General features: G+C 39.1%; 1 long non-coding RNA gene across 1 annotated transcript; it reads right to left on the reverse strand.

Annotated features, from left to right (window-relative positions):
- LOC108583777 lies at positions 1–27,483 on the reverse strand. The gene is made up of 3 exons (XR_002519441.2): positions 26,416–27,483; positions 4,171–4,271; positions 1–2,461 (listed from the first exon to the last, which is right to left on the reverse strand). It is a non-coding gene; the product is annotated as an uncharacterized LOC108583777 (long non-coding RNA).
- Between the last annotated feature and the right edge of the window lie 506 nt (positions 27,484–27,989).

Raw genomic sequence — 27,989 nt, forward strand, 5'->3', positions numbered from 1 at the left:
AACTCCAGAATTAGGAGATCAGATATAAAAAGATAATCTTCCTAGAGGAAAAGAGTAGTGCTGCAAACATACAAGAAATAATAAGATGAGGTCTTTTGGGGAGCTATCAATGACTGATTTTATATCTTGCGTCTCCATGAATGCTTAGTACACAGCCTCATGCACTGATGATGTTCACCATATTTAAGCAGAAAAGAAATGATTTGTTTTGATTTAGCTTGCTGGTTCACATGATCCTGAACCTCATAGAATATGATTAAGTGAATAAAATAATACCATCATGAAATTGTTTATTGAGCATCCACTACATGCCGAGTACTGTTACTAGACTAATAAAAAAGCAAAATAAAACAAAACTCTTGTCAGTGAGGATGCAAGACCCTGACCAAAATAGTTCTTAGGTGTTTAATACTATGCACTTCTAGGGTAGGCTATATACCTTCATCTTCCCAGAAAGATTAATAGTGTCTATAATTTCAACTTTCAAGAGCAGATGCAATCAAGGGAGGCAGTATTGCATAATATAAGAGCATTTACTTCCAAGTTTAGCTGCCTGTGTTTAAATCCTTGCTGTGTCTTTTACTTTGAGTTTGATTGTGGGCAAGTTACTTACCTTCTCTATGCTCTATATTACTCAATTATCAAATATAATAATGATACTACCGACCTAGGTTGTTGTATTTAACAAATTAATATATGTTAATTAATTAATTAATTTTATTAATTTTATTAATATATGTTAATAAAATATTTCATTAGCTCCTGGCACATTTTAAGCTTTTGGTTAATGTTAACTGTCATTATTATAATTACCCAGCCTCTCTTAAAAATCTACTTTTATCGATACTGGTTATTTTTACCAGTTAGTTGCATGCAGCCCTTAAACAAAAGTCTTATTGACTATAAATATACTGTTCTTATAGCTTTATGATAAATACTATTGTCCCTCTTGCTCAGCTGAGATAAATACAGAGAGATTGCCACAGGCTTTGTGGTCAGATTGCCTCGGTTCTGAACTAAGTTCTACTTTATACTAACAGTGTGAGCCAGAACAAGTTATTTCAGCTCACCATGTCTTGGTTTTCTCACCTGTAATCAGGAATAATTTTACGTACCTCATAAAGTTGCTGTGAGGCTTAAATGGGATAATGGCTATAAAGTATTTGGCACAGTGCTTGGCACAGAGTAAGTAATAAATATTAGCTAAGTGGCACACATAGTAACTCTGGAAAGGGAGAGAAATGCGGGACTGAAATTCTCTCCTCCTGCTCAGAGTAGGAGCTCTGGTGTGGATCAAAAATAAAGCTTAGTTCTGGAGTCCATAGAGCCACACAATTAGACCACCCTGCTAGGGTGGAGTATAGGAAATATAAATAGAACTGGTCTAAGGCAAACAAACCCTTGCTTTCTTTTGGCTCTCTTGGATCCCTTCTTTTCTGCATAGTTTGCTCTTTTGATTCCTTCTGATCCCAGTGGGTTGGTGCAGGAAGACACCATTCCACAGCTCTTGAAAATTTGAGCAGGATCAGGGTGCAGCTCAGGGGAAAGGAGACAGAGAGTGGGTGGTTTAGCTCATCTAGATCTTAGAAAAACAAGAAAGAGAAAGAGGGGGAAAGGGCGTTTAAAAAGAGAGATTGAGAGACAGAGAGAGAGTGTGCACACTTTTTTTCTATGTTCTCACTTATTTTCTCCTTTTTGGCCAAAATTTTAAGATCCAGTGAACTAAGATATGATGTGAGCTGAGCTTGCTTTCTTGTGTGAACCCCAAGCTAGATGGGAAAAAGGAATCCCTGGCAGTATACATGTTTCAATCTAGCATTGAATAAAGAGAGTTCCTTCAGTGCTATTTATCTCCTGGATAATATAGAGGTTTTTTTTAAATGGCCACAAATTCATTGTCACTCCTTCCATCAAGAAGTGGGATCTGTGGCTACCCTATTCTCCATGATGTGCTTATTTCACATTGCATGCCTGTATCAAAAAACTCATATACCCTATAAATCTATATATCTACTATGTACCCACAAAATTTAAAATAAAATAATTTTAAAAACAAACAAGCAAACAAAAATAAGGCCGTGGCCAAACATGGGAACTTGTTGCCATGGTTAAATGGTGGTAGGGCCAACTTGACCTGATTTCAGAGATGGAAGAACAGAAAGAGGAAAATCAACACTGAGGGTAAAATTAATGCTTTATTCTTAAGTGATCCTGTGAAGAGGAAGTGCCAGGTGAACTGGGATCAGTTTCTGAACTTGTCTGTATTTCTTTTTACCTTGAGAATTTACCTTTGTTCAATCTAGCTCTGGGGGGAAAGCCTCAGATGTTGGTTTCTTCCCACCATCAGCACAGCTACCCTCTCCTGTAGTTTCATGCGGGCTCACTTTGCAAAACTGGAATGGTGACAATCATGAACACCTCATCTCAGAATGCCTGGAAGGGCCAGTGGAGTTGAGGCAATCTGAAAGGAGGAATTGGAAATATCCAACAAACCAATGTTTTACCACCTGGTTTTCAATCATAAACTTCATTAATCTGAAGGAAGTTGAGCTATTCATATTTGCAAGGAAGCATCCAAGGTCAAGTGTTCACTGCTAATTAGAATCCTAGAACTTTGGGGCTCAAATACCTTCAGAAGCCTTCTGGTTGAATCTTTCATTTTACTCATGAGAAAACTGAAGCTCAGGGAAAGGAAGTCACTTGGATAAATTTATTAAACCACAAAGTGGCAGAAGCAAGGAAAGAAACCTGGTTTTCCAAGTCTGAATCCAGAGTTATTTTTACTACATCTGTGCCTCACAAACTTCAATATGCACACAAATCACTTGAGGCTCTTTTACAAAAGGCTACTAAGGAGAAACAAAATTGACTTACCCATACCATCACATTTCTTCTTATCTTATCTTTTATCTTGTGCATGTTTATTTCACCATCTTTCTTTGAAATACAGACTGTTTTTCATTTTTCATCTCCTTATTACCCCTGCTTTCATTTGTCCATTTTGACACTTGCCTTGGTATTAGTACCAGTAAATAATGAAATACGCACAAGAGAAAAGATAGCAGATGTGATGTCATGACTAAGTCAACGTGCTTCTCCTTCGTGGCCTTTTGCAAAAGGTTTGTTGAAGGTGGAGGTAGAAACTGGTTTCAAAATAAGTTTGGGGGCTATTTCTGGATTTCCTGTCCCCTGTATTCATGGAAAATCCAAAGCATACAGTATGAATATATAGTAGTGTGCCCAGTTTTATTCTGTGGTTTGTGGAAACTGGTCACACTGCTTTATAGCCACACCACATATATTTAAAGGCTATAGCTATGCAATGGGGTTTCAGTCCAAATGGTTCAGAAAACTACTTCAATCTTTTACTTTGTCAGTAGGATTCTGGCTGGTACTTAGAGAAGAACTAGATGAACAGGGAAACTTATGACTTCTATTTAAGCAAGCCAGGACCTTCAAATTAAGTGGGGTTATTTTCCTTCCCAATTTTAGAAGATATAAGCTCACACTGGAGCTAGTTCTCTGCCTTCCCAGCTTTATGACTCATGTGACCTTACCTTGGCTAGTTCACTTCCTTCTCAGGGCCTCAGTTCCCTAATTTGTAAAATGAAGGACTGGACTACTTCCAAAGCTCTTGTATTTCAGTTACCATGTTCATCCCTTGAACATGGTAATTGATGTGCAAGACAATGACTAAATCCATGAAATCATCTGCTCCAACTATGTTCTCCAGGTTCTCTTACTTCCTAACATAGTAGAAGCACACAGAAGATTTTCAGCACAAAAGTTGAAACAATGAAGCCTTTTTTGGTTACCCAGAAAAATAAATCAACCAGAACTTTTCTCTCAGCCACCAAGAGTTCTGCTAACCTGGTTTTCCCTCTGAGAAGCTTTTCTGCCAGTGTCCTTTATGCTTGTCGGTGACAAGAAGCAAGACTAAGGGTAAGAGTGGGAGTAGCTGGAGTCTGGACTCAGTGGGCTGCAGAGTAGTTGACAATCATGTTTTCTTATTAGGTGTCAGGAATGACCTTGGCCATTTATGAAATATAAGTGATGCCAGGGAATGCTTAGCTGTTCTTTAGAAAAGATTTAGATTAAAATTCCTGCATTGCAATTTTACAAAAGAGAGCAGAGGAAAGGGAAACATCAAGCTAAGTTTGACCTTCTCACCTTGTGATTCTGATCTTCGAGGGTCTCTGGTGACAGTGCTATGCCTTCTTTGTGCATAGCTGGCACTCGATTTTTTGAGAACTGGCTTCAGTACTTCTTGCCTTAGAAGAAAATAAAAAGCAAAATTATATGATGAAATATGGATGAACCCAAAACAAGAAAGAGAGAGAAGGAGAGAGAGAGAGAGAACAAACAAAACCCAGAGAGGTCACAGGGTCTATCTTTTACATCTAAGGAAGTAGAAGCTTAAGTGAGCTCAGGCAGAATTGGCCATGTGATGTTTTTAAAAGTCCATATAAGGAAATATCATGCTACAGCCTGTCAGTACTGCCAATTCTGCTCATGAATTTTCTATTCCGTTTGACACTTCTGTTTTCTGGAGTTATAAAAGGAGGAGTGCTTCTTCTTAATAAACTTCCTCTTCCACAGCGGGATAGAAAGGAACCATAGCTGAAAATAGGAGTTTTTAAGTGTGGCAGAGCAAGCCCAGAAATCGGGGTTTTCAGCCTAGGTTATCTTCTAACTAGCAGTGCGTCCTTGGGCAACTAGTCTTTCTATGGCATTTTTTTTTAATCTGGAAAATTAAAGAAGGTCAGAGTATAAAATCTCTAAATTATCTTCTACTAACACAAATATGTGTTGCTTTTTTTTTTTTCAACTTTTATTTTCGATTTGGGGGCTACATGTGCATGTTTGTTACATGGATGTATTGCATGATGCTGAGGTTTGGAGTACAGTACGATTGAACCCATCATCCAAGTTGTGAACACAGGAACCAATAGGTCATTTTTCAACCTTTTCCTCCCCGCTTATAGTCCCCAGTGTCTATTGTTCCCGTCTTTATGTCCATATGTACCCACTGCATAATTGGTTCTTGAAATGTTTGTGCTGAAGCACCCTGGAATTTGATTCCCAAGCAACTAATGCTGCCATCTTGTGGTCAAAACAAGTTTGTCTTTTTGTTCTAAAGATGGCTCTCCAGCTAAGAAACAAATGATGATGTGCATTCATTGAGTATATTATCATCTATGTATGTATGTATATCTATCTATAGCTATCTATCTATGTATATCTATAATCTATCTGTTTATCTATATCTCTATCATCTGCTCATAATCTATGTATCTATCATCTATCTATCCTATTTTTTAATTTTTTATTGAAGTATAACATACATATAGAAAATTTCACCATTAATAAGGATGCTAAATTTTCACAGACTAAGCATATCTGGCACTCAGATCATGAAACAGAGCACTACTAGATCCCACAAGCCCTCTTGTGCCCCTTTTTAGTCACTGCTCCCCACCCCCAACCCACACTCACAGTTAATTTCACAAATATAACATTGTGCAAAATAAGGCCAGATGTAAAAGCTAGTACCCACCCCCTGCCCTGGGTTATCACTATCCCCATGATTAACAGCGTAGATTTATTTTGCTTGTGTTTGTACTTTATAGAAATTGAGGTATTCTCTATGTATCATATTGTTGCATATAGTTGTAGATCATTCTTGTTGCTGTAGAGTATTCCTCAAGAGCCTCTTAAAAATTGGTCTGCGGTGGCCGGGCATGGTGGTTCACACCTGTACCCCCAGCACTTTGGGAGGCCTAGGTGGGTGGATCACTTGAGGTCAGGAGTCCAAGACCAGCCTAGCAGACATAGTGAAACCCCACCTCTACTAAAAATACAAAAATTAGCCGGGTGTGGTAGCATGCACCTGTAATCCCAGCTACTCAGAAGGCTGAGGCAGGAGAATCGCTTGAACCTGGGAAGCGGAGGTTGCAGTGAGCTGAGATTGTGCACTGCACTCCAGCCTGGGTGACAGAGCAAGACTCCATCTCAAAAAAAAAAAAAAAATTGGTATGTGGTTAAATTAAATTTTGTTTTTTTCAGTATGAAAGTCATGTTTTGTGCATGGTAGGAAAGTTTTTAAAAAAGTAACTCATAATCCTCTTCCCAAAGGTAGATCAACCATCATTAATATTTTGGTGTTTTTCATCTCAATATTGTTTCGATACATTTTTTTCAACAATTAAGATAGTTGTATATAGAATTGTATGTATAAATTTTGTTACCTTAATAGTAGAATGTAAACATATCACTGTGTTATTAAACATCCTCATGGATATTATTTTTAATTTATTTTTATTTCTGGAAGTCTTTTTAAATAAATAACATTTGCTTACATTTGGGGGGCTCAGAATATTTTTTCTTTGTTTTACTATGAACAAACCCAGTGAACATCCTTAACCACAAAATGTTTTCTGTTCTTTGGATTGTTTCTTTTTAATACAACTTCAAAATTTAATAAAAGTACTAAAAGTAGAACTTTGGGGTCAAAGTCTTTAAAAACAGGAGACAGCTTCAGTTTGTGCCTACGATGCAGTCAGTGATAAGACACTGGGGGAGAAACTGGCACATACTGAGTTCCTAGTATATGTACCAGACATTGTACAAGGGGCTTTACTGACATTCTCTCATTTAATTCCCTGAAAAACTCTATGAGGTACACATAATCTGCTTTTTTGGAGACAGAAAAATCAGAACTCGGACAGGTTAAGTAACTCATCCAAAGGTGCACGAGGAGTAAAATGGCAGAACCTAGATTTGGACCCTTTTCTGTCAGGCTACAAAGCTTGTGATCTTTCGACTACACCACACTGCCCCCTAGAGTGCAGTTTGAATGATGCAAAGGAAACAGACCCTCTTCTCCAATTAATCACCTCCACGGGCCTGTCACAGTTCCTAATAAACTGTACACGTTATCTGGGCAGGGCAAAATTCTATTTTTCTCAACCATTACATTAAAGCAAGAGTATCAGAGTGGCTTTGATCTTCTAGCAAGGCCTAAGAATAGAAATTGGGCCCCAAGAGAGTGTGAGCAGTGTTTGCCCAAGAAGAGGAAGAAGCTGTTTCCCACCTATGTTCATTCTTCTTGAATTTTTTCTACAGTGAGATGGAAATTGCCTTTTTCCTCTTGTTTCCCTTCTATTAATACATCTGAGTGTTCAGTCTTCCCTGCCCCATCCCTCTGACTTTTCCCCAGCTTGAATGTTGTAGCAGCCAGCTGGTGCACTACTAAAGTTCTCTCTGTCTCCTTTCTGCAAAAACTAAAGCCTCATGGCTGGGTTTTTGGATACCCTTCCTGGTCATTCCAGCTGCTTTCTAGTTCCACTATTCCTTCCTCCTCTTCTCCTCCTGCCAAGTACATCTTCTTTATTTCTCCAGATTCCATCTTGTTATCTGCTACTACTATTAGTACTACTACTACTACCCACCCCCCACCAAAAACCAATCTCCCAGATTATCTGAAGCTACTTTGGGAAGCAGAGGGTAGAGTCCTGAGAGAAGGAAATGAGAGAGGAAAAAAAAAATGTCAGTTAGGGCAGGGCGCGGTGGCTCACGCCTATAATCCTAATACTTTGTGAGGCCGAGGCGGGTGGATTGCGTGAGCTTAGGAGTTCGACACCAGCCAGGGCAACATGACGAAACTCCATCTCTACTAAAATACAAAAAATTAGCCAGGTGTGGTGGCATGCACCCATAGTCCCAGCTACTCAAGAGGCTGAGGCACACGAATTGCTTGAACCCAGGAGGCAGAGGTTACAGTGAGTCAAGATCATGCCACTGCATTCCAGCCTGGGCAACAGAGTAAGACTCTGTCTAAAAAATAAATAAATAAGTAAATAAATAAATAAATATTTTAAAAGTCAGCTCAACTCAGTTGCTGCATGTTAGATAAATGTCAGGCAGCTGGAGTACAGCATGAGCACTTGAAATGACTACCATGAACACAAATGCCGACCTGCTGCATCCTGCCTTAGGTCTGAGACATGAAAGAGATGTCAGTATGTCCTTCCTTGTTCTGAATTGCCCAACAAGCAAAACCTTTACCAGATAGCTGTACTTCCCTCTCCGTCAAACCGACACCAAACTAAAACTCACCCTGCAATATCCTCACCCTGATGCTAAAGTTTGTACCAAGTTTGGGGAACTAATGAGCATCAGACTCCTATTATTTTAAAAAAGTGATGCTGGAACAATTGTATATCCATATACAGAAATAAACAAACAATACATCTCAACCCTTATCTCATACCATATATTAATACAAAAATTAACTGAAAATGGATTATAGACCTAAATGTAGGTGTTAAACTATAAAAGTCTTATAGGAAAACCTAGGAAACATGATAAACATAATTCTTTATTACCTAGAATTAGTCAACGGTTTCTTAAATATGACAATGAAAGCATAAGCAACAAAAGAAAAAAGTAGAAAAACTGGACTTCATCAAAATTTGTTTGGTACAGCAACAAATTAGATAACCTAGATAAAATGGATAAATTCTGAGAAACACACAAATTACCTAAACAGACTCAGAAAGAAATAGAAAATCTGAACAGACCTATAACAATTACAAAGTTTGAATCAATAGTTAAAAAAAAAAAAACTCCCAAAAAAGAAAAGTCCAGGACGAGACGGTTTCACTGGTGAAATCTACTAAACATATAAAGAAGAATTAATACCAATTTTTTCTCAAACTCTCCCAAGAAACAGAAGAAAAGGGTATATTCTATGAAGTCAGTTTTCCCTTGATACCAAAGCCACATGAAGGCATCACAGGAAAAGAAAACTACAACTATCTCATGTGAATACAGGTATAAACATTCTCAATAAAATTCTACCAAACTGAATTTAATGGCATATGAAGAGGACTACACATCATGAGCAAGTGGGATTTATCCCAGGAACAAAAGGGTTGTTTAGTATAAGAAAATTAATCAATGTAACGTATTACATTAAAAGAAAGAAGGAAAAAAACACATGATAATTTCAATTAAGGCAGGAAAAACATTTGACAAAGTCTAGCCACCCTTTTTTGATAAAAACTTTCAACAAATTAAGAGTAGAAGAGAACTTCCTCAGCATGTTAAAGGGCATTTATGAAAAACCCACAGCTAGCATCCTCCTCAATGATGAAAGACTGAAAATAGTCTCTTAAAATCAGGAGCAAGACAAAGATGCCTGCTTTTACCACTGCTATTCAACATTGTACTAGAAATTCTAGTCAGATAAATCAGGCAAGAAAATAAATAAAAGGCATCCAAATTGGAAAGGGAAAAGTAAAACTATCTCTATTTGCAGATGACATGATCCCATATATAGAAAATCTGAGTCGGGCGCGGTGGCTCACGCCTGTAATCCCAGCACTTTGGGAGGCCGAGACGGGCGGATCACAAGGTCAGGAGATCGAGACCACGGTGAAACCCCGTCTCTACTAAAAAAAAATACAAAAAATTAGCCGGGCGCGGTAGTGGGCTCCTGTAGTCCCAGCTACTCAGGAGGCTGAGGCAGGAGAATGGCGTGAACCCGGGAGGCGAAGCTCGCAGTAAGCCGAGATCGCGCCACTGCACTCCAGCTTGGGGGACACAGCGAGACTCCGTCTCAAAAAAAAAAAAAAAAAAGAAAATCTGAAAGAATCCACCAAAAAACCTACAAGAGCGTTAACCAAATTCAGTAAAGTTACAGGTTAAAAGATCTACAAACAAACAAACAAAAAATCAAGTGTATTTCTATACCTCGGCAATGAAAAGGAAGTTAAGAAAACAATTTTACTTACAATAGCATTAAAAGAATAAAATATTTAAGAATAAATTTAATCGAGGAGATAAAAGACTTATACACTGAAAACTAAAACATTGCTAGAATAAATTAAAGACCTAATGAAATGGAAACACACCCTGTTTTCAAGGATTGGAAGACTTAATGTTGTTAAGATGGCAATACTACCAAAGGAATCTACAGATTCCATGCAATCTCTATCAAAATTCCAACGGCCTTTTCATAGAAATGGAAAAGCAAATTTTAAAATTAGTATGGAATTGCAAGGGGCCCCAAATACCCAAAACATTTTTGAAAAAGTAGGACAAAGGTAGAGGATACACACTTCCCTATTTATTTGGCCATCTAAAGGCATGAAATATTGATACATGCTACAATGTAAAAGAACCTGAAAAACATTATAGTAAGTGAAAGAAACCAGATATAAAAGGTCACATATTGTATCACTCCGTTTATCTGAATTGTCAAAAATAGGTAATCCACAAAGACAGAACAAAGAATGGTAGATGCCAGGGGCTAGAGGAAAGGAGGAGTGGAGAACAACTACTTAATGGGTACAGTGTTTCCTTTGGAGATGATAAAAATATTTTGTTACCAGAGGTTGTGGTTGCCCAACATTTTAAATTCACTAAATGCCACTGAATTGTTCACTTTAAAATGATTAATTTTATGTTATGTGACTTTCACCTCAATAAGAAAAGGTAAAACGTTTGTGCTTAAAGAATACCATCAAGACAGTGAAAATACAAACCACAGAGTGGGAGAAATATTTGCAAGTCATATATCTGATAAGGAAATTGTATCCAAAGTAATGAAATTTTATAGCTCAACAATAAAAATACAAATAACCCAATTAAAAATGGGCAAAGTATTTACAACACAGTTCTTCAAAGAATATATGGAAATGTCCAATAAGCACATGAAATGATGTTCAACATCACTAGTCATTAGGGAAATGCAAGTCAAAACCGCAACGAGATACAATTTCACACCACTAGGATAGCTATAATCAAACAAACAAACAAAACAGAAAATAGCCAGCATTGACAAGGATGTGGAGAAATTTAAACCCTTATACATTGTTGGTAGAAATATAAATGGTTCAGCCTCTTTGGAAAATAGTTAGGCAGTTCCTCAAAAAGCTATGCATAGAGTTACCATATGACCCAGCAATTTTACTCCTAGCTGTATACCCAAGAGAAATGAAAACACATGTTCACAAAAAAGTGTAATGTATACGTGAGTGTTCATAGAAGCATTATTTGTAGTAGCCCCAAAGTGGAAACAACCCAAATGTTTATTAATTGATGAATGGATAGACAAAATGTGATATATCCATAAATGGAATATTATTTACCTTTTAAGATACAGTTCAAGTCCATAAAGTCTTTTCTAATTCTTCCTCACTCTGACTTTAGGAATCATTGACCACCCCCTCCTTCATGCTCCCACAGTACTCCACACATGTATCTATAATGTCTTGCTGTACTTTTAAGAAGTGAAACTATCTACCACCACACAGTCTTATGCTTAAATCAACATGATTTTACTATTCTACTGTCTTCATCAATATAACTCTACTATTCCAGGAAACTTTTGCATAGGAAACTGAAAGTTCTAAATCAACTTTATTCCAGGGACTTACTGAAAAAACGATCAACTCATCAGGAACATCAAGCAATAGTTATAAGCAAGGATTCTTTGAACTCCACTCCTCAAAATCCTTATGTGCTGGATATATCAATCTTAAACTACTGTGTCATGATTCTTAATCAATTATAACAATGCCCTCTTCCCATTGAAAGATCTGCCTTAAACCAGACTTCAAAACTCATAAATATCCCAAATCCACCCTCACCATGTGTAGATACTACTAAAGTCTGTTGAGGTAGTGCCACCCCTTACTGCAAAGAGAATAAACTCAGCTTTGTTTCATCAACAGTTTGTTTTGATGATATTTTGGAGTAATAAGAAATCAATATTTATTTACATGTTTACATCTCTCCATTAGAGGATTTCTAGTTCCTATAGAGCACACACTATGTCCACTTCATCTTTTCATTCTCCATATCTAGCCTAACCCCTGGAATATTATAAAAATTTTAAGCAAGAATGATATTGAATGAAAAAAGGGTGAGTGGGCCTGGAGGATGCCAAAACACTTAGGAGGCTATTGAAATAAAACAGACTTAAAAAGATGAAGGCTTAGGGGATGACAGCCCACATGGAGAAGAGGGTGAAAGAAATTTAGAAGGTAGAATTAATGAGACCACATAACAAAATGTGGTGCATAAAGGAGAGAACAGAATTAAAACTGACTTTAGGGTTTCCGTCTTGGGAGACTGGGTAGATACCAAGAGTAATTCTGTTAATGTGAATAATTAAATTGGGAGGAATAACAAGTGTTAAGGCAAGAAAATGAAGTCAACTTGGACATTTAAGTCAAATTCAATAGTATTTCCATACTTGTATATTGCCATTCTGACTAAAGCACACTGAACTTGGAGTCAAGAATACTGGTTTCTGGTCCTGGTTTGACTGCTTTTAGGCACTTTATCATCATGTCTGTGCTTAGCTCTCTCATCTTTAAAATGAGACTATGTATTCTCTGAGTATCATTCCTACTCTGATAGTCTTGTATAGAATGATGATACAGACCATGTCTCATATTTACTGTGAATCAGATATACAGGAGAACAACAGAGGGCATCCTCATATCAAAGGTAGCCTCAGAATTTTAAAAAGCAGTTCAAAGAATGGATCAGCATTCTCAGGCTGTAATGGATCTTTAAAAACAATCTTATCTTTGTATAAAGTTTTGTAAAATTAACAAAATAAATTTACATAAAGGTTTTAGAATATATGACTTGTCCTCACCATAATTATGCAATCTGGACAGGAGCTAGATTATCCCACTTTACGGATGAAGAAATAAGCTCTGAGAGGCTAGTGAAGTTTCCACGTTCCCTGCCAGGTGTTCATTTGAAGAAGATCTGAGAAGAGCATTTCCATAGCTGCCACAATAGGGGAAACAAATGACAAACACATAGACAACTGAATGTAGGATAAATGTCAGAGAGAGACAAGTGCTAGAAAAAAATATAAATCAGGGTAAGGCCATAAAAAGTGACTTTGTTTGGAAGGGGGAGGACTTTTATTTTAGATAACATAGTCACTGAAAGCCTTTCTGAGAAGGTGACATTTGTGCAGAGGCCTGATTAAGGAAGGAAGAAGCCATGTGAAAGTTTGAGGAAAGCGTTCCAGGTAGAGGAATTAGTGAAAAGGCCCTGAGGCAGGAATAAGTTTGATGGCTTGAAGGTAAAAAAAGGAAGACCAATGTGTCTGGAACAGCATGAGTAAGGGTGGGTCTAGTGGGCTATGGTGAGCGGTTTGGAATCTATTCCATGATGGGAAGTCAATGAAGGGTTTTGAGCAGGAGTGTGACAAGATCTATGTATTTTAATCACCACTCTGTTTTGTGGAAAACTTGACTGAGTGTCACTTGAGTGGATGATCAGTTAGAAAGAGAGTTAGGAAGACTAATTAGGAGGCTACTGCAGTAAATCTGGAAAGAAGAGATGTTGGCATAACTAAGATGAGAGTGGTGGAAGTGAAAGGAGATAGTTAGATTTGTGATATGTTTGAAAGACAAGTGTGTCAAAACTTGCTAATGGGTCAGATGAGGAGTAGGACATAAAGAGAGGAACCAATGGTGATTCCTATATTTGGGGCTTAAAAACACGTAGCAAAGCAAATAAGAATAGGGGTAGAGTTTTTGGGGGTGGTGAGGTGGGAATCAAAGGTCTGCACTACATCTCCATGAATATACTAAAAACTATTGAATTGTACACTGTAAATGGGTGAATTGTATGGTATATGTACGACCTATATCTCAATAAAACCATTGCCAAAAATTGAGTATTTGTTAGACCTATTAGATGCTTCTTAGCTATCTAGTAAGCAGTTGAATATGTAAGTCTAAAGTTCAGGGGAGAAGTTGAAACTGGAGATATAAACTTGAAAGTCATCAGCATGTTGACGGCATTTGTTTTTATCTACTGCTCTGTTAAAAGACACCCTAAGACTTAGTAGCTGAAAGTGACAATAAATTATTATTTGTCATAATTTTGTGTGTTTTTTGTGGCTTGTGTAGCTGCAATTATCTGGAAGCTCAGCTACAGCTGGTACATGCATGTCTGGGGCCTTGGTGCTGGCTATCTTTTGGGGTGCCCCAGTTCTCCTTCATGTGGCATCTCTTTCTCTCCATATGGTCTCTCATCATTTACTTATGTACCACAAGCTTCATACATGGGACTTGGCTCCCAAGAAAGCAAAAGCAGAAGCTGCTAGGCCTCTTAATGCTTAGTCTCAGAATTGGCACCTTCTAATTTCACTATATTTCCACATATTCTATGGTTCAAAGCAAGTTACAAGGCCAGCCCAGATTCAAGGTGGAGGAGAAACGGACTTCACCACCTGTCGGAAGGAACAAGGTGCACATACAACAATGGGAGGAGTTGTCGGTGGCCCTCTTTGTAGGTAATGCATCACAATATTTAAAGTCATGAGATTGCGAGGAGCGGCTCCAGTCTTCAACTCCCAGCGCCAGCGACACAGAAGACCGGTGATTTCGGCATTTTCAACTGAGGTACTGGGTTCATCTCACTGGGGAGTGCCGGAAGATCGGTACTGGTCAGCTGCTGCAGCCCGACCAGCGACAGTTGAAGCAGGGCGAGGCATTGCCTCACCTGGGAAGCGCAAGGGGGAAGGGAATCCCTTTTCCTAGCCAGGGGAACTGAGACACACAACACCTGGAGAATCGGGTAACTCCCACCCCAATACTGCGCTTGAGCAAACAGGCACACCAGGAGATCATATCCCACACCTGGCTGGGAGGGTCCCACACCCACGGAGCCTCCCTCATTGCTATCACAGTCCGTGACCACCCAAAAGGCAGCAGCGAGGCTGGGAGGGGCTCACCACGTTCAGGCTTGGCAGGTAAACAAAGCTGCTGGGAAGCCTGAACTGGGTGGAGCTCTCACAGCAGCCTGGGCGAAACCTGCCTGGTTCTGTAGACTCCACCTCTGGGGCAGCAAACACACAACAAAGCAGCAGATACCTCTGCAGACCCAAACGACTCTGTCTGACAGCTGAAGAGAGCAGTGGATCTCCAACACGGAGGTTGAGATCTGAGAAGGGACAGACTTCTGCTCAAGCGGTCCCTGACCCCTGAGTAGCCTAACTGAGACATCCCCACTAGGGGCAGCCTGACACCCCACACCTCACAGGGTGGAGTACACCCCTGAGAGGAAGCTCAAAGCAAGAATCAGACAGGTACACTTGCTGTTCAGAAATATTCTATCTTCTGCGTCCCCACACCTGAGGCAACAGGGGTCTGAGCACTCAAGCAATTCCAACAGACTCCACAGCCAGGGTCCTGACTGTTAGAAGGAAAAACTATCAAACAGGAAGGACACCTGACCAAAAAACCCCATCACCATCATCAAAGACCAGAGGCAGATAAAACCACAAAGATGGGGAAAAAGCAGGGCAGAAAAGCTGGAAATTCAAAAACAAGAGCCGCGATCTCCTCGCAAGCGAGCTCATCGCCAGCAACGGATCAAAGCTGGATCGAGAATGACTTTGACGAGATGAGAGAAGAAGGCTCAACCATCACCCTCGGTCAGCAACCGCCACCGTTAAACGCACCTTCAAGTTTTTTATGAAACCCCGACGCATCATCACGCGGCAGTCACCAAATTGCGCGAGGATGTTAATACGGCAAAACATGCGATGCCCACGTGCTTCCCCAGCAAACGCCCCACCACCGGCACAGCGCATATTTCCAGCCAATGAGACCAGCCAATTGCACCCGGCATGGTAAAGAGAAACCCAAAGCGAAAAGTACAAAGAAATGAACAAAGCCCTGTGCAAATGGATCAAAAAGAACAAACTGTCTGACAAAGCCCTAAGCGAGGGAAACCAAGTTTGTTCACCTCTGCATATCATCCGGCATAAACTCCCAACCTAGTAGGGCGGCGGGCCAAACAATCCAGGAAATACAGAGAACGCCACAAAGATACTCCTCGAGAAGAGCAACTCCAAGACATACACTGCCAGATTCACCAAAGTTGAAATGAAGGAGGACCTGCAAGGGCAGCCAGAGAGAAAGGCCGGTTACTCCACAAAGGGAAGCCCATCAGACTCATTACAGATCTTCGGCAGAAACTCCAAGCCAGAAGAGAGTGGGAAGCAATATTCAACATTCTTAAAATATGAATTTAAAACCCAGAATTTACATCCAGCCAAAATCCGTTTCGCTAAGTGAAGGAGAAATAAAATCCTTTACAGATAAGCAAATGCTTAGAGATTTTGTCACCACTCAGGCCTCGCTCTTTACAAGAGACCCTGGGAAGGAAGTACTGAACATGGAAAGGAACAACCGGCACAGCCGGCCTCAAAACATGCCAAACAAAGACCATCGAGGTTAGAAGAAAACTGCATCAACTAATGAGCAAAATAACCAGTTAATATCATAATGGCAGGATCAAGTTCACACATAACAATCTTAACTCTTTAAAATGTAACTGACTAAATGCCCACTACAGGACACAGACTGGCAAATGATAAAGAGTCATCAAGATCATCAGTTCATGTATTCAGGAGACCCATCTCACACGCAGACACATACAAGTAGCTCCTGCAAAATAAAGGGATGGAGGTAAAAGATTTACCAAGCAAATGGAGAACAAAAAGCTGCCGCAATACTAGTCTCTGATAAACAGATTCTTTAAACCATCAAAAATCAAAAGAGACAAAGAAGCATATTACATACTGGTAAAGGGATCAATTCAACAGGAAGAGCTAACTATCCTAAATATATACACCCAATACAGGAGCACCTAGATTCATAAAGCAAGTCCTAGGAGATCTATTAAAGAGACTCTAGACTCCCAGGCCAATAATGGAGACTTCAACACTCCACTGTCAACAACATTAGACAGATCAACGAGACAGAAAGTTAACAAGGATATCCAGGAATTGAACTCATCTCTGGTGCAAGCAGACCTAATAGACATCTATAGAACTTCCACCCTAAATCAACAGAATATACATTCTTCAGCACCACATCGTATTCTATTCCAAAAATTCACCCACTGGAAGCAAAGCACTCCTCAGCAAATGTACAAGAACAGGAAATTATTACAAACTGTCTCTCAGACCACAGTGCAATCAAACTAGAACTAGACTAAGAAACTCAATCAAAACCGGGCTTCAACTACATGGAAACTGAACAACCTGCTCCTGAATGACTACTGGGTACAAATCTAAATGAAGGCAGAAATAAAGATGTTCTTTGAAACCACGGAGAACAAAGATACAACATACCAGAATCTCTGGGACACATTTAAAGCAGTGTGTAGAGGGAAATTTATAGACCAAATGCCCACAAGAGCGGTGGAAAGATCTAAAATTGACACTCTAACATCGCAATTAAAAGAATTAGAGAAGCAAGAGCAAACATTCAAAGCTAGCAGAAGGCTAGAAATAACTAAGATCAGAGCAGAACTGAAGGAGATAGAGACACAAAACCCTCCAAAAAATCAATGAATCCAGGAGTTGGTTTTTGAAAAGATCAACAAAATTGACAGACCACTAGCAAGACTAATAAAGAAGAAAAAGAGAGAAGAATCGAACGACGCATCTAAAAATGATAAAGTGGGATATCACCACCGACCCCACAGAAAACACAAACTACCATCAGAGAGCACTATAAACACTTCTACGCAACAAACCGCACCTGCAATGTTCTATTGCCTTCCTACCACCACACCTCCAAAGACTGCAAACCAGAAGAAGTTGAATCCCCTGATTAGGATTCAATAGCAGGCTCTGAAATTGAGGGGTCAATTAGTCATAGCCTACCAACCAAAAAGTCCAGGACCAGATGGATCATCAGCCGAATTCTACCATGCCATGATGTTATACCATTCCTTCTGAAACTATTCCAATCAATAGAAAGAGGAATCCCTCCCTAACTCACCTCTAATGAGGCCAACATCATCCCGATGCCTTCCAGCAGAGATATTAACAAAAAGAGAATTTCTAGACCAATATCCCCAGATGAACATCGATGCAAAATCCTCAATGCACAAAACCGGATCCAACACATCAAAGCTTATCCACCATGATCAAGGGCTTCATCCCTTGGGATGCAAGGCTGGTCTAACATTCAAATCAATAAACATAATCCAAGAAGCATAAACAGAACCAAAGACAAGAACCACTTGTTATCTCAATAGATGCAGAAAAGGCTTTTGACAAAATTCAACAGCCCTTCATGCTAAACGCCAATAAATTCGGTATTGATGGAACGTACCAAAATCATAAGAGCTATTTATGACAAAACCTTATAATACGCCAATATCATACTGAATGGGCAAAACTGGAAAAATTCCCTTTGGAAACTGGCACAAGACAGGGATGCCCTCACCACTTATATTCAACATAGTGCTGGGTTCTAAGAAGTACTAGGGCAAGAAAGAAATCAGGGTATTCCAGTTAGGAAAGAAGAAGTCAAATTGTCCCTGTTTGCAGATGACATGATTGTATATTTAGAAAACCCCATTGTCTCAGCCCAAAATCTCCTTAAGCTGATAAGTAACTTCAGCAAAGTCTCAGGATACAAATTAATGTGCAAAAATCACAAGCATTCTTATACACCAGTAACAGACAAACAGAGAGCCAAATCATGAATGAACTTCCATTCACAATTACTTCAAAGAGAATCAAATACCTAGGAATCCAACTTACAAGGATGTAAAGGACCTCAAGGAGAATCCAAACCACTGCTCACTGGAAATAAAAGAGGACACACAAACAAATGGGAAGAACATACCATGCTCATGGATAGGAAGAATCAATATCGCGGAAAATGGCCATACTGCCCAAGGTAATTTATAGATTCAATGATTTTACCGTTACCAATGAGTTTCTTCACAGAATTGGAAAAAACTGCTTTAAAGTTCATATGGAACCAAAAAGAGCCCGTGATCTCCAAGACAATCCTAAGTCAAAAGAATGCTGGAGGCATCACGCTACCTGACTTCAAACTATACTACAAGGCTACAGTAACTAAAACAGCATGGTACTGGTAAATTCAAAACAGAGATATAGACCAATGGAACAGAACAGAGTCCCTCAGAAATAATACCACACATCTACAGCCATCTGATCTTTGACAAACCTGAGAGAAACAAGAAATGGGGAAAGGATTCCCTATTTAAATGGTGCTGGGAAAATTGGCTAGCCATAAGTAGAAAGCTGAAACTGATCCTTTCCTTACTCCCATACGAAAATTCAATTCAAGATGGATTAGAGACTTCAATGTTAGACCTAATACCATAAAAATCCTAGAGGGAAAACCTAGGTAGTACCATTCAGGACATAGGCATGGGCAAAGACTTCATGTCTAAAACACCAAAAGTAACGGCAGCAAAATAAAATTGACAAATGGGATCTCATTAAATCCCAGCAGCTTCTGCACAGCAAAAAGAAACTACCATCAGAGTGAACAGGCAACCCATACAGAATGGGGAGAAAATTCTGCAATCTACTCATCTGACAAAGGGCTAATATCCAGAACCTACAAAAGAACTCAAACAAATTTACAAGAAAAACAAACAACCCCATCAAAAGTGGGCAAAGGATATGAATAGACATTTCTCAAAAAGAAGACATCTCATACAGCCAACAAACACATGAAAAATGCTCATCATCACTGGCCATCAGGAGAATAAAAACAAAAACCACAAAATGATACCATCTCACACCAGTTAGAATGGTTTATCATTAAAAAGTCAGGAAACAACAGGTGCTGGAGAGGATGTGGAGAAATAGGAACACTTTACACTGTTGGTGGATTGTAAACTAGTTCAACCATTATGGAAATAGTACATGCATTCCCTCAAGGATTCAGAACTAGATGTACCCATATGACCCAGCTATCCCATTACTGGGTATATACTCAAAGCGATTATAAATTATGCTGCTCTAAAGACACATGCACACGTATGTTTACAGCACTATTCACAATAGCAAAGACTTTGGAATCAACCCAAATGTCCATCAAAGTGACAGATTGATTAAGAAAATGTGGCACATATACACCATGGAATAATTATGCAGCCATAAAAAGATGAGTTTGTGTCCTTTGTAGGACATGGATGCAGCTGGAATCCATCATCTTAGCAAACTATCACAAGAACAGAAAAACTGAACAATCGCGATACCTCACTCATAGGTGGGAACTGAACAATGAGATCACTGGACTCGAAGGGGAACATCACACACCGGGGCCTATCATGGGAGGGGAGGGGGGAGGGATTGCATTGGGAGTTATACCTGATGTAAATGACGAGTTGATGGGTGCAGCACACCAACAAGCAAGGCACAAGTATACATATGTAACAAACCTGCACGTTATGCACATGTACCCTACAACTTACAGTATAATAATAAATAAATTAAAAAAAATAAAATAAAATAAAGTCATGAGATTGCAAAAACAAGCAATGGGAAAAGGATTCCTTATTTGATAAATGGTACTGGGATGACTGGCTAGTCATATGCAGAAGATTAAAACTGGCCCCCCTCCTTACACCACATATGAAAATTAACTCAGGATGGATTAAAAACTTAAATGTAAAACCCAAAACTATAAAAACGCTGGAAGACAACCTAGGCAATACTATTCAGGACATAGGCACAGGCAAAAATTTTATGATGAAGAGGCCAAAAGCAATCACAATGAAAGGAAAAATTGACAAATGGGATCTAATTGAATTTAAGCGCTTTTGAACAGCAAAAGAAACTATCAACAGAGTAAACAGACAACATACAGAATAGGAGAAAACTTTTGAAAACTATGCATCTGAAAAAGGTGTAATATCCAGCATCTATAAGGAACTTAAGCAAATTTACAAGAGAAAAACAACCTCATTAAAAAGTGGGCAAAGGACATAAACAGACACTTTTCAAAAGAAGACATATATGCATCAACAGGCATATGAAAAAAGTTCAATATCACCAATTATTAGAGAAATGCAAATCAAAATCACAATTAGATACCATCTAACACCAGTCAGAATGGCTACTTTCAAAAAGTCAAAATATAACAGATGCTGGCGAGGTTGTGGAGAAAAAAAAGAGTGCTTAAACACTGTTGGTGGGAGTGTGAATTTGTTTAACCATTGTGGAAGACACTGTGGTGATTCCTCAAAGACCTAAATACAGAACTATCATGATACCCAGCAATCCCATTATTGGGTATATACCCAAATGAATATAAATTGTTCTATTATAAAGACACATGCACATGTATGTTCATTGCAGCACTATTCACAATAGCAAAGACATGGAATCAACCTAAATGCCCATCAATGATAGACTGAATAAAGAAAACGTCATACATATACATCACGGAATACTATGCAGCCATAAGAAAGAACGAGATCATGTCCTTTGCAGAGACATGGATGGAGCTGGAGGCCACTATCCTTAGCAAACTAATGCAGGAACAGAAAACCAAATGTTCTCACTTATAAGTGAGAGCTAAATGATGAGAACACATAGACACACAGAGTGGAAAACACACACACTGAGTTCTATCAGAGGGAAGAGGTTGGGAGGAGGGAGAGGATCAGGAAAAATAACTAATGGGTACTAGGCTTAATACCTGGGTGATGAAATAATCTGTAAAACAAACCCCCATGACACAAGTTTACCGATGTAATAAACCTGCATCTCTACCCCTAAACTTAAAGTAACATTTAAAAAAAAAAAAAAAAAAGTCATGAGATTGGATGAGATGACTAAGGGAGTAAGTATAGAGAAACATAATTTCTGAGAATTGAGGTCTAGAACAGCCAAATGATGAAGAGGAACCAGCAAAGGAGACTGAGAAGTAGTAATCTATGAGGTGTATACCACGAGATAGACCTAGGTTCAAGTCCTGGCTCTCTACTTGCTAGCTGTTTTACTTTGAATACCTACTAGACCCTGGGTACATTTCTTAACTTTGCTGAGCCTCAGCTTCCTCATCTATAAAATGAAGATAGTAAGAGTACCTACTTTTCTATCCCTTTTCTTTATCACAAAGTAGGGAAAGAATAAATAAATAAATCTTAAAAAGTAAAATTGCCCTTTGGATCTAACACAAGGAATCCATTGGTGACTTTGGAAAGTGAGTGTTAGAAGCAGAAGATAAAATGGCTGAAAGATGAATAGGAGCTTCTTTCCAGAAGGTTGTCTGTAAAGGAAAAATAAAGGCAGGGGCTAGAGTGGAACAAACTGCTGATTGTGAAGTTTTTTGAAAAATAGTAGATATTTAAACATGTTTATAATGCTGATGAGAAGAAGCTAGCAGAAAATTAGTAGCCGAAATTACCAAAAAAAAAAAAAGAGAGAGAGAGAATAGATCAGCGATGGAACATGGTTCCCAGTGTATGACAGGAATGGGATTCATGTAGGGGTGGGATGATTAAATGTGGACAGGAGTCAGAATTCCTCTCCTGTCAAATCAGGATGCAAAGAGATAAAGGAGGAATACAGATATACCTGTAGGCAATATCAATTTTCTTAGTGACTAGGATAAGAGATGGTCTATGATAGAGAGAGGATGGTGGTGAGGCAGAGACTAACAAAGGTTGAAAGGTGATGAATAAGAGACTGCTGAGGAGGTGGGACACATCAAAGGGTGTTTCTGTGTTGAGTCAGTTAAATTTGAAGATCACATGGCACCAATGGGCATACTGATGTGGCTATCTCGAGCAGAGCTCTACAGTCCTGTGGAAGGATCAGAGATGGCAGGTGAGGTGGAATGATCTGGAGTTGGGTTTCATAGGGTAGAAGCTTTGCTAATTTTAATGCTTTCTTTCAGAAAGACTGAGAAGGAGAAATCATGTAGGAGTCTGTGCTGAACTTAAATTCTTACTTTTATTAATAACCTGTGACCTAGAAATATCCAAGAGCTGATGGTGAGAGAACTCAAAATTTCTAAGCAACTATCCATGTACCAAGGCCACAGGATACATATGTGCATTTTCTCACTGTAAGCCTCACAACTGCCATGATAGGCAGGCAAAACCTTTGTTTTACAAATGAAAACCTTCAAGGCTCAGAGACGTTAAGGAACTTGCCTGAGCCTGATTTTCTTGTTGTGCTTCCTTCAGAATATGAAGGCAGACTGATTATTGATGGAGCAAGGTGCACATTGGGGTGTGCACTTTGATTAGCTTTATGACATTATTTTGAATCTCCACACATACTCTGTGTTTGGTGTTCCTCTAGGAAATAACTGAGAAGAGGCCAATCACCAGGCCTCTCTCTCTCTGAATAAGGAGAATGTGGTCATTTGTAATTCGTCTTTTAAGAAGCCAGTATTGCTGCTGAGAGACTCCATATAGCTTTCTCATTTTCATGATATTTTATTGTAGAAAACTACCTCTTCTTTTTGCCAGCTCTAGTCCAGACTCTGTATTTTCAAACCTCGTTTTGATGATTCCTCCAATCCCTTTTATGAAATGGTCTCTCTTGAATTTCCCTTTGACTAGGGTCAGGATGAAATTCCTTACTGGTACATCTCGTTAATGATGTCACTGTTTCCTTTTCTTGCTAGTTTCCTGACATAATTACAAAGGAAACCTCTCACATTTTAGGGGTAGAGAAACCAAGACACAATGTCAGCCATGGCCAGGTTTGTGGGATAGTTGCTAATACTAGGTCTCAGGTGTGCATGATCAAGCAACTGAAAAATCTGGAGTTAACTTCCTGCTGGAGCATCCCTTCATCTTTAGTGCAGGGTGATAGTCAAAATAGGTTAACACCTGTATTGGCCTGCATTAACTAATTAGAATGGGCAATAGCTTAGTCCTGGAGCAGTTTCCAAAGCCACTTGCTGAGCCAGGCCCTAAGTCTTTAGTTGCTGGATCATGGAAAGTATAGAGCAGGGTCAGAGGGGATGGTGGGGATCTTGAAGCAGTAGCTACTTACCAACCAGTATGGAAAGGATTTCAAGAATTGAACAGAAACAGCCTTAGTGGGACAGACCGGCTGAATGTCAGCACTGTCTTACTGGCTATAAATGCTGTCTCGAGGTGCTTATAATCAGAAATACTGCCTAGGAATGTGTGTGGTTAGAAGGCAAGCAGGTTTATGCTTTTCTCCTGAAAAACCAAATACATGAAAACATTTTTAACATATTATTTTTTTCCTTTTACACGTCATGAGGACATTAGTGATGACATGGGCATTTGCTCAGAAGTGTTCATTGTTATCTAATATCCATTCTCCTCTTCTTCCAAAGTAAAAGGATTATTGGCTGGACACATGACCACCTAGGCAAAGAGCACATTCTGCAACCTTTCTTGCAGCTAGTTCTGGTCATATGATTAAGCTATTGCCAATGGGATGCAGCTGGAAGAGATTTGAAGCACCCCTGATCTAACTCTTAAAGGAAGAGAATATCTCCTGCTTCCTTTACCCTACTGGTTGGTTTTTAGACATTGTGTAGAACCATTTTGATCCCCATGGACAAAGGAAATACCCTGAGATTGGTTGAACCACAGGATATGAAACATCTGTATTCCTAGACAACCTCATGCAGCCCTAGATTACCTACCTGCAGACTGTAATGCGAGAGAGAAATCACCTTCTACTTGTTAAAGCCATTGTCAATTTAGGTCTCTATTACAAACAGCCAAAACTATATCCAAATATAGGAGGGTTTTGTGGGTTTCTCTTCTTGCTATGATTTTTGGCTCACCTAAGTCTCATATATGTACAGTTGACCCTTGACATGAGGTTGAACTGCACGGGTCTGTTTATCTGTGGAATTTTTTCAACAAAAGTTATCCTGAGTGTTCCTGCCTCTCCTCCCTCCCCTTCCACCTCTTCTGCCTCTTCTGTCTCTGCCATCCCTGAGACAGCAAGACCAACCCCTCTTCTTTCTCCTCCTCCTCAGCCTACTCAGTAACAAGGTGAAGAGGATGAAGACCTTTATGATGATCCACTTCTACTTAATGAACAGTAAATATACTTTCTCTTCCTTATGATTTTCTTAGTAACATTTTCTTTTCCATAGCTTACTTTATTGTAAGAATACAGTATATGACACATAAAATATGTGTATTAGTTGACTGTTTATGTTATCAGTAAGGCTTCCAGTCAAGAGCAGACTATTCATAGGTAAGTTCTGGGGGAGTCAAAAGTTATACACGGATTTTGGCTGTGCAGGGAGTTGGCACCCTTAACTCTTCTGTTGTTCAAGGGTCAACTGTATATGTATTAATATTTTTTTCTCATTACCAAGTTAAGGACAAGTGATGCTAGAAAGGCACAATTACTGAGGTCTGAAATTTATTTAAGGTCCATTGTGCCCTCCTATTGAATGATGGTAAGGAGACCAATTCCTTTTTAACTTAATATCATTCTCCAGGTGAACATTAGGTACTCTTGGAGGTTGTATTAATCATTTAAATGAACTCAAATGCCTCTTTTGGATTAGGAAACTGATGTTAATATACCACTCTGGAACTGGAATGAAATAGACCTCGACCTTACTTTCCATAGTTTACAGTTCAAGCAGGAATAGATTTATATTCCCCTTGAGCCTTAATATTCCCAAGAAAAGAAGTTAATATGACACAACAAATGGAACAGTGGGAGAGGAAGGGACCACCTGTTTAGCCAGCTGGGTTTACTCCACCTGACTGGCTGAGTTAGCCCTGGGGGTCACTGGCATAAGAGATAAAACAATTGAAATGGAATGTCTGTTTCCTCAAATTGGGCAGTAGGATTAGTGATTCTGTACATTCAATAGTTACCTGATACCTGTTAGGCCTAATGCTTACTTTGCTGCAAAGAAGCTGCCTGCTCCCTAAGATAAACTATCATAAGTCACACCTGGTGGAACTGAATGAAACTCATTTTTTCAGACAATGAATATTTCTGTGGTATTTTGTCTCAAACAGACATAATACAACAGAGCAAGGGCTGTGTACTCTCATGGTAGAATTTAAGTTGCAGTTTGAGATGATTATCAAGAGTTTACTGCAAGGTTCCAGCCAGGAATGATGATTTTATCAGCCAACTCTAGAGTATCATAGGCCAAGAACTTGACCCCCAAGTGGCCAATACAAACATTTTCCAATTCCTTTAACATTTACGGAGCACTTATATACATATAATCTCATTTAATGCTCAGAACGATCCTGTAATCCCCCTCTTGCAGATGATGAAATTGAGGCTTGGAATGTTTAAACAACCTCAAAACTACCTTTAGCTAGTATTATGAGAGAGCCAAGACTTGAACCCAGACTTGTCTTCCTCCGAAGCACAGGCTGAAAGTTAAGTTCTGTGCCTGAAGTTAATTTGTGAAGGACGTGAGATGGGACAGACCTGCTTCCATAGGCTGATTCACCTTTCAAGCCCTGAAACTTGGAGTCAAGCAGTTAATTGGAAACCTGTTTTCACATAAACATCCAATTTCTCACTGTTCTTGAGATCTGGGTGGTAGTTGTTGAGGATGATATTTTAGCTTTACTGGGGATACTGACCTGCTGTGAAAAGTCCAAAAATCCAGCAGCCCATGGAGAGGTTGAGGAGACGCCAAGTTTCTGAGTAATCCACAACTTAGATCATCAGCCAGCTTAGAAAGAAAGATGATTGTATCTCTAGTTGTTTGGAGCTCATCCTGGGGAAAGGGATATCTGATTAATGGAAATTTTATTCCAGGAAACAGCTTTACTTATATTCTCAGCACTTGCTTATATGATTTCCAGGAAGTGTTATTTTCACTTTAAAGCAATCTTCAGGGTCTTTAATGGTCTTTTCAGCACTGCTCTGTAATTCCCCACACTCTTATCTGAAAGTAACAACAGGAAACCTAGTTTTAACATCAACTCTAAACATCAAGAGAGGAAGGAAAACAAGCCTATTAATTTTGATTTTTTTGTTTTAAGGCAAGAGCTCTGCTCATCCAGGATGGAATGAAGACCCTGGCCTAGGGAACTTATGTTTCATTGGTGGTTTAGGGCCTAGGGACAGAAGGGTCTAAGGTGAGTAGTACAAACCTCTTTCCTCTGGGTCCTAACGAGAAAGATCTGTTGTTTGGGTGCTTAGCTCAGCCTAGCTATTTAACAAAAATAACGGAGAAGGAAAAGGTCCCTGAGGGAGGCAAGATGGAGTCTGCAAATAGCCTAAGTTTCTAAGACAAGTCTCTGGGGCAACAATCAACTCCTATATATATTCATCCTCCAACATACATGCAAGCCAAGCCTGGTGAGAAATACACAGCCCTGTCAGTCAGTACCACAGAATCATTAAACCAGAGAGGAAATTATAAACACCAATATTTAAACTAAACAAAAATATCATTCATTAATCAAACATTTATTAAGTGCTATTCCAGTTGTTCTTTAACCATAACGTACATCGGAAATTCTTTTCCCAGCCTGTCTCCTGTCATGCAATGACTGCCTATTATCAACCTTCCTGAACATGGTTGCTATGTAGTTAGAATTCATTAAAAGTCTGGGATTGGCTACCTTATATTATTGGTTTATTTTTTCTGTCAATTAAGATGTTCTTCGCTGTAAATAACAGAAAACTCAACTCAAACTGGCTTAAACAATAAGGTAACGTATTTGTTTCCTATTGCTGCTGTAACAAATTACCACAAACCTTAATACTTAAAACAACACAAATTTGTTATCTTACAGTTCCAGAGGTCATAAATCTTAAATAAATCTTTCCGGAGTAAAATCAAAGTGTTGGCAGAGCTGCCTTCCCTCAGAAGGCTCTAGGGAAAATTCCATTCCCTTCCATTTTCAGCTTCTAGAGGCTTCCCACAGTCCTTGGCTCATGGACATGTATCACACTGACCTTTGCTTTCATTGTTGTAGCTCTCTGTAACTCTTGACTCTACTGCTTTCCTGTTATAAAGACTTTTGTAATTTGATTGGGCCCTCCAGGATAATCCAGGATAATCTTCATATAACAGGATCCTTAACTTAATCACATCTTCAAAGTCCCTTTTGCCATGTAAGAGAATATATTCACAGATTTCAATGATTAGGACATGAACATCTTTGGTGGGCCATTATTCTGTCTACCATACGTAGTTTACTGG

This window comes from Papio anubis, chromosome X, assembly GCF_008728515.1.
Source record: "Papio anubis isolate 15944 chromosome X, Panubis1.0, whole genome shotgun sequence".
NCBI classification, from domain to species: domain Eukaryota; kingdom Metazoa; phylum Chordata; class Mammalia; order Primates; family Cercopithecidae; genus Papio; species Papio anubis.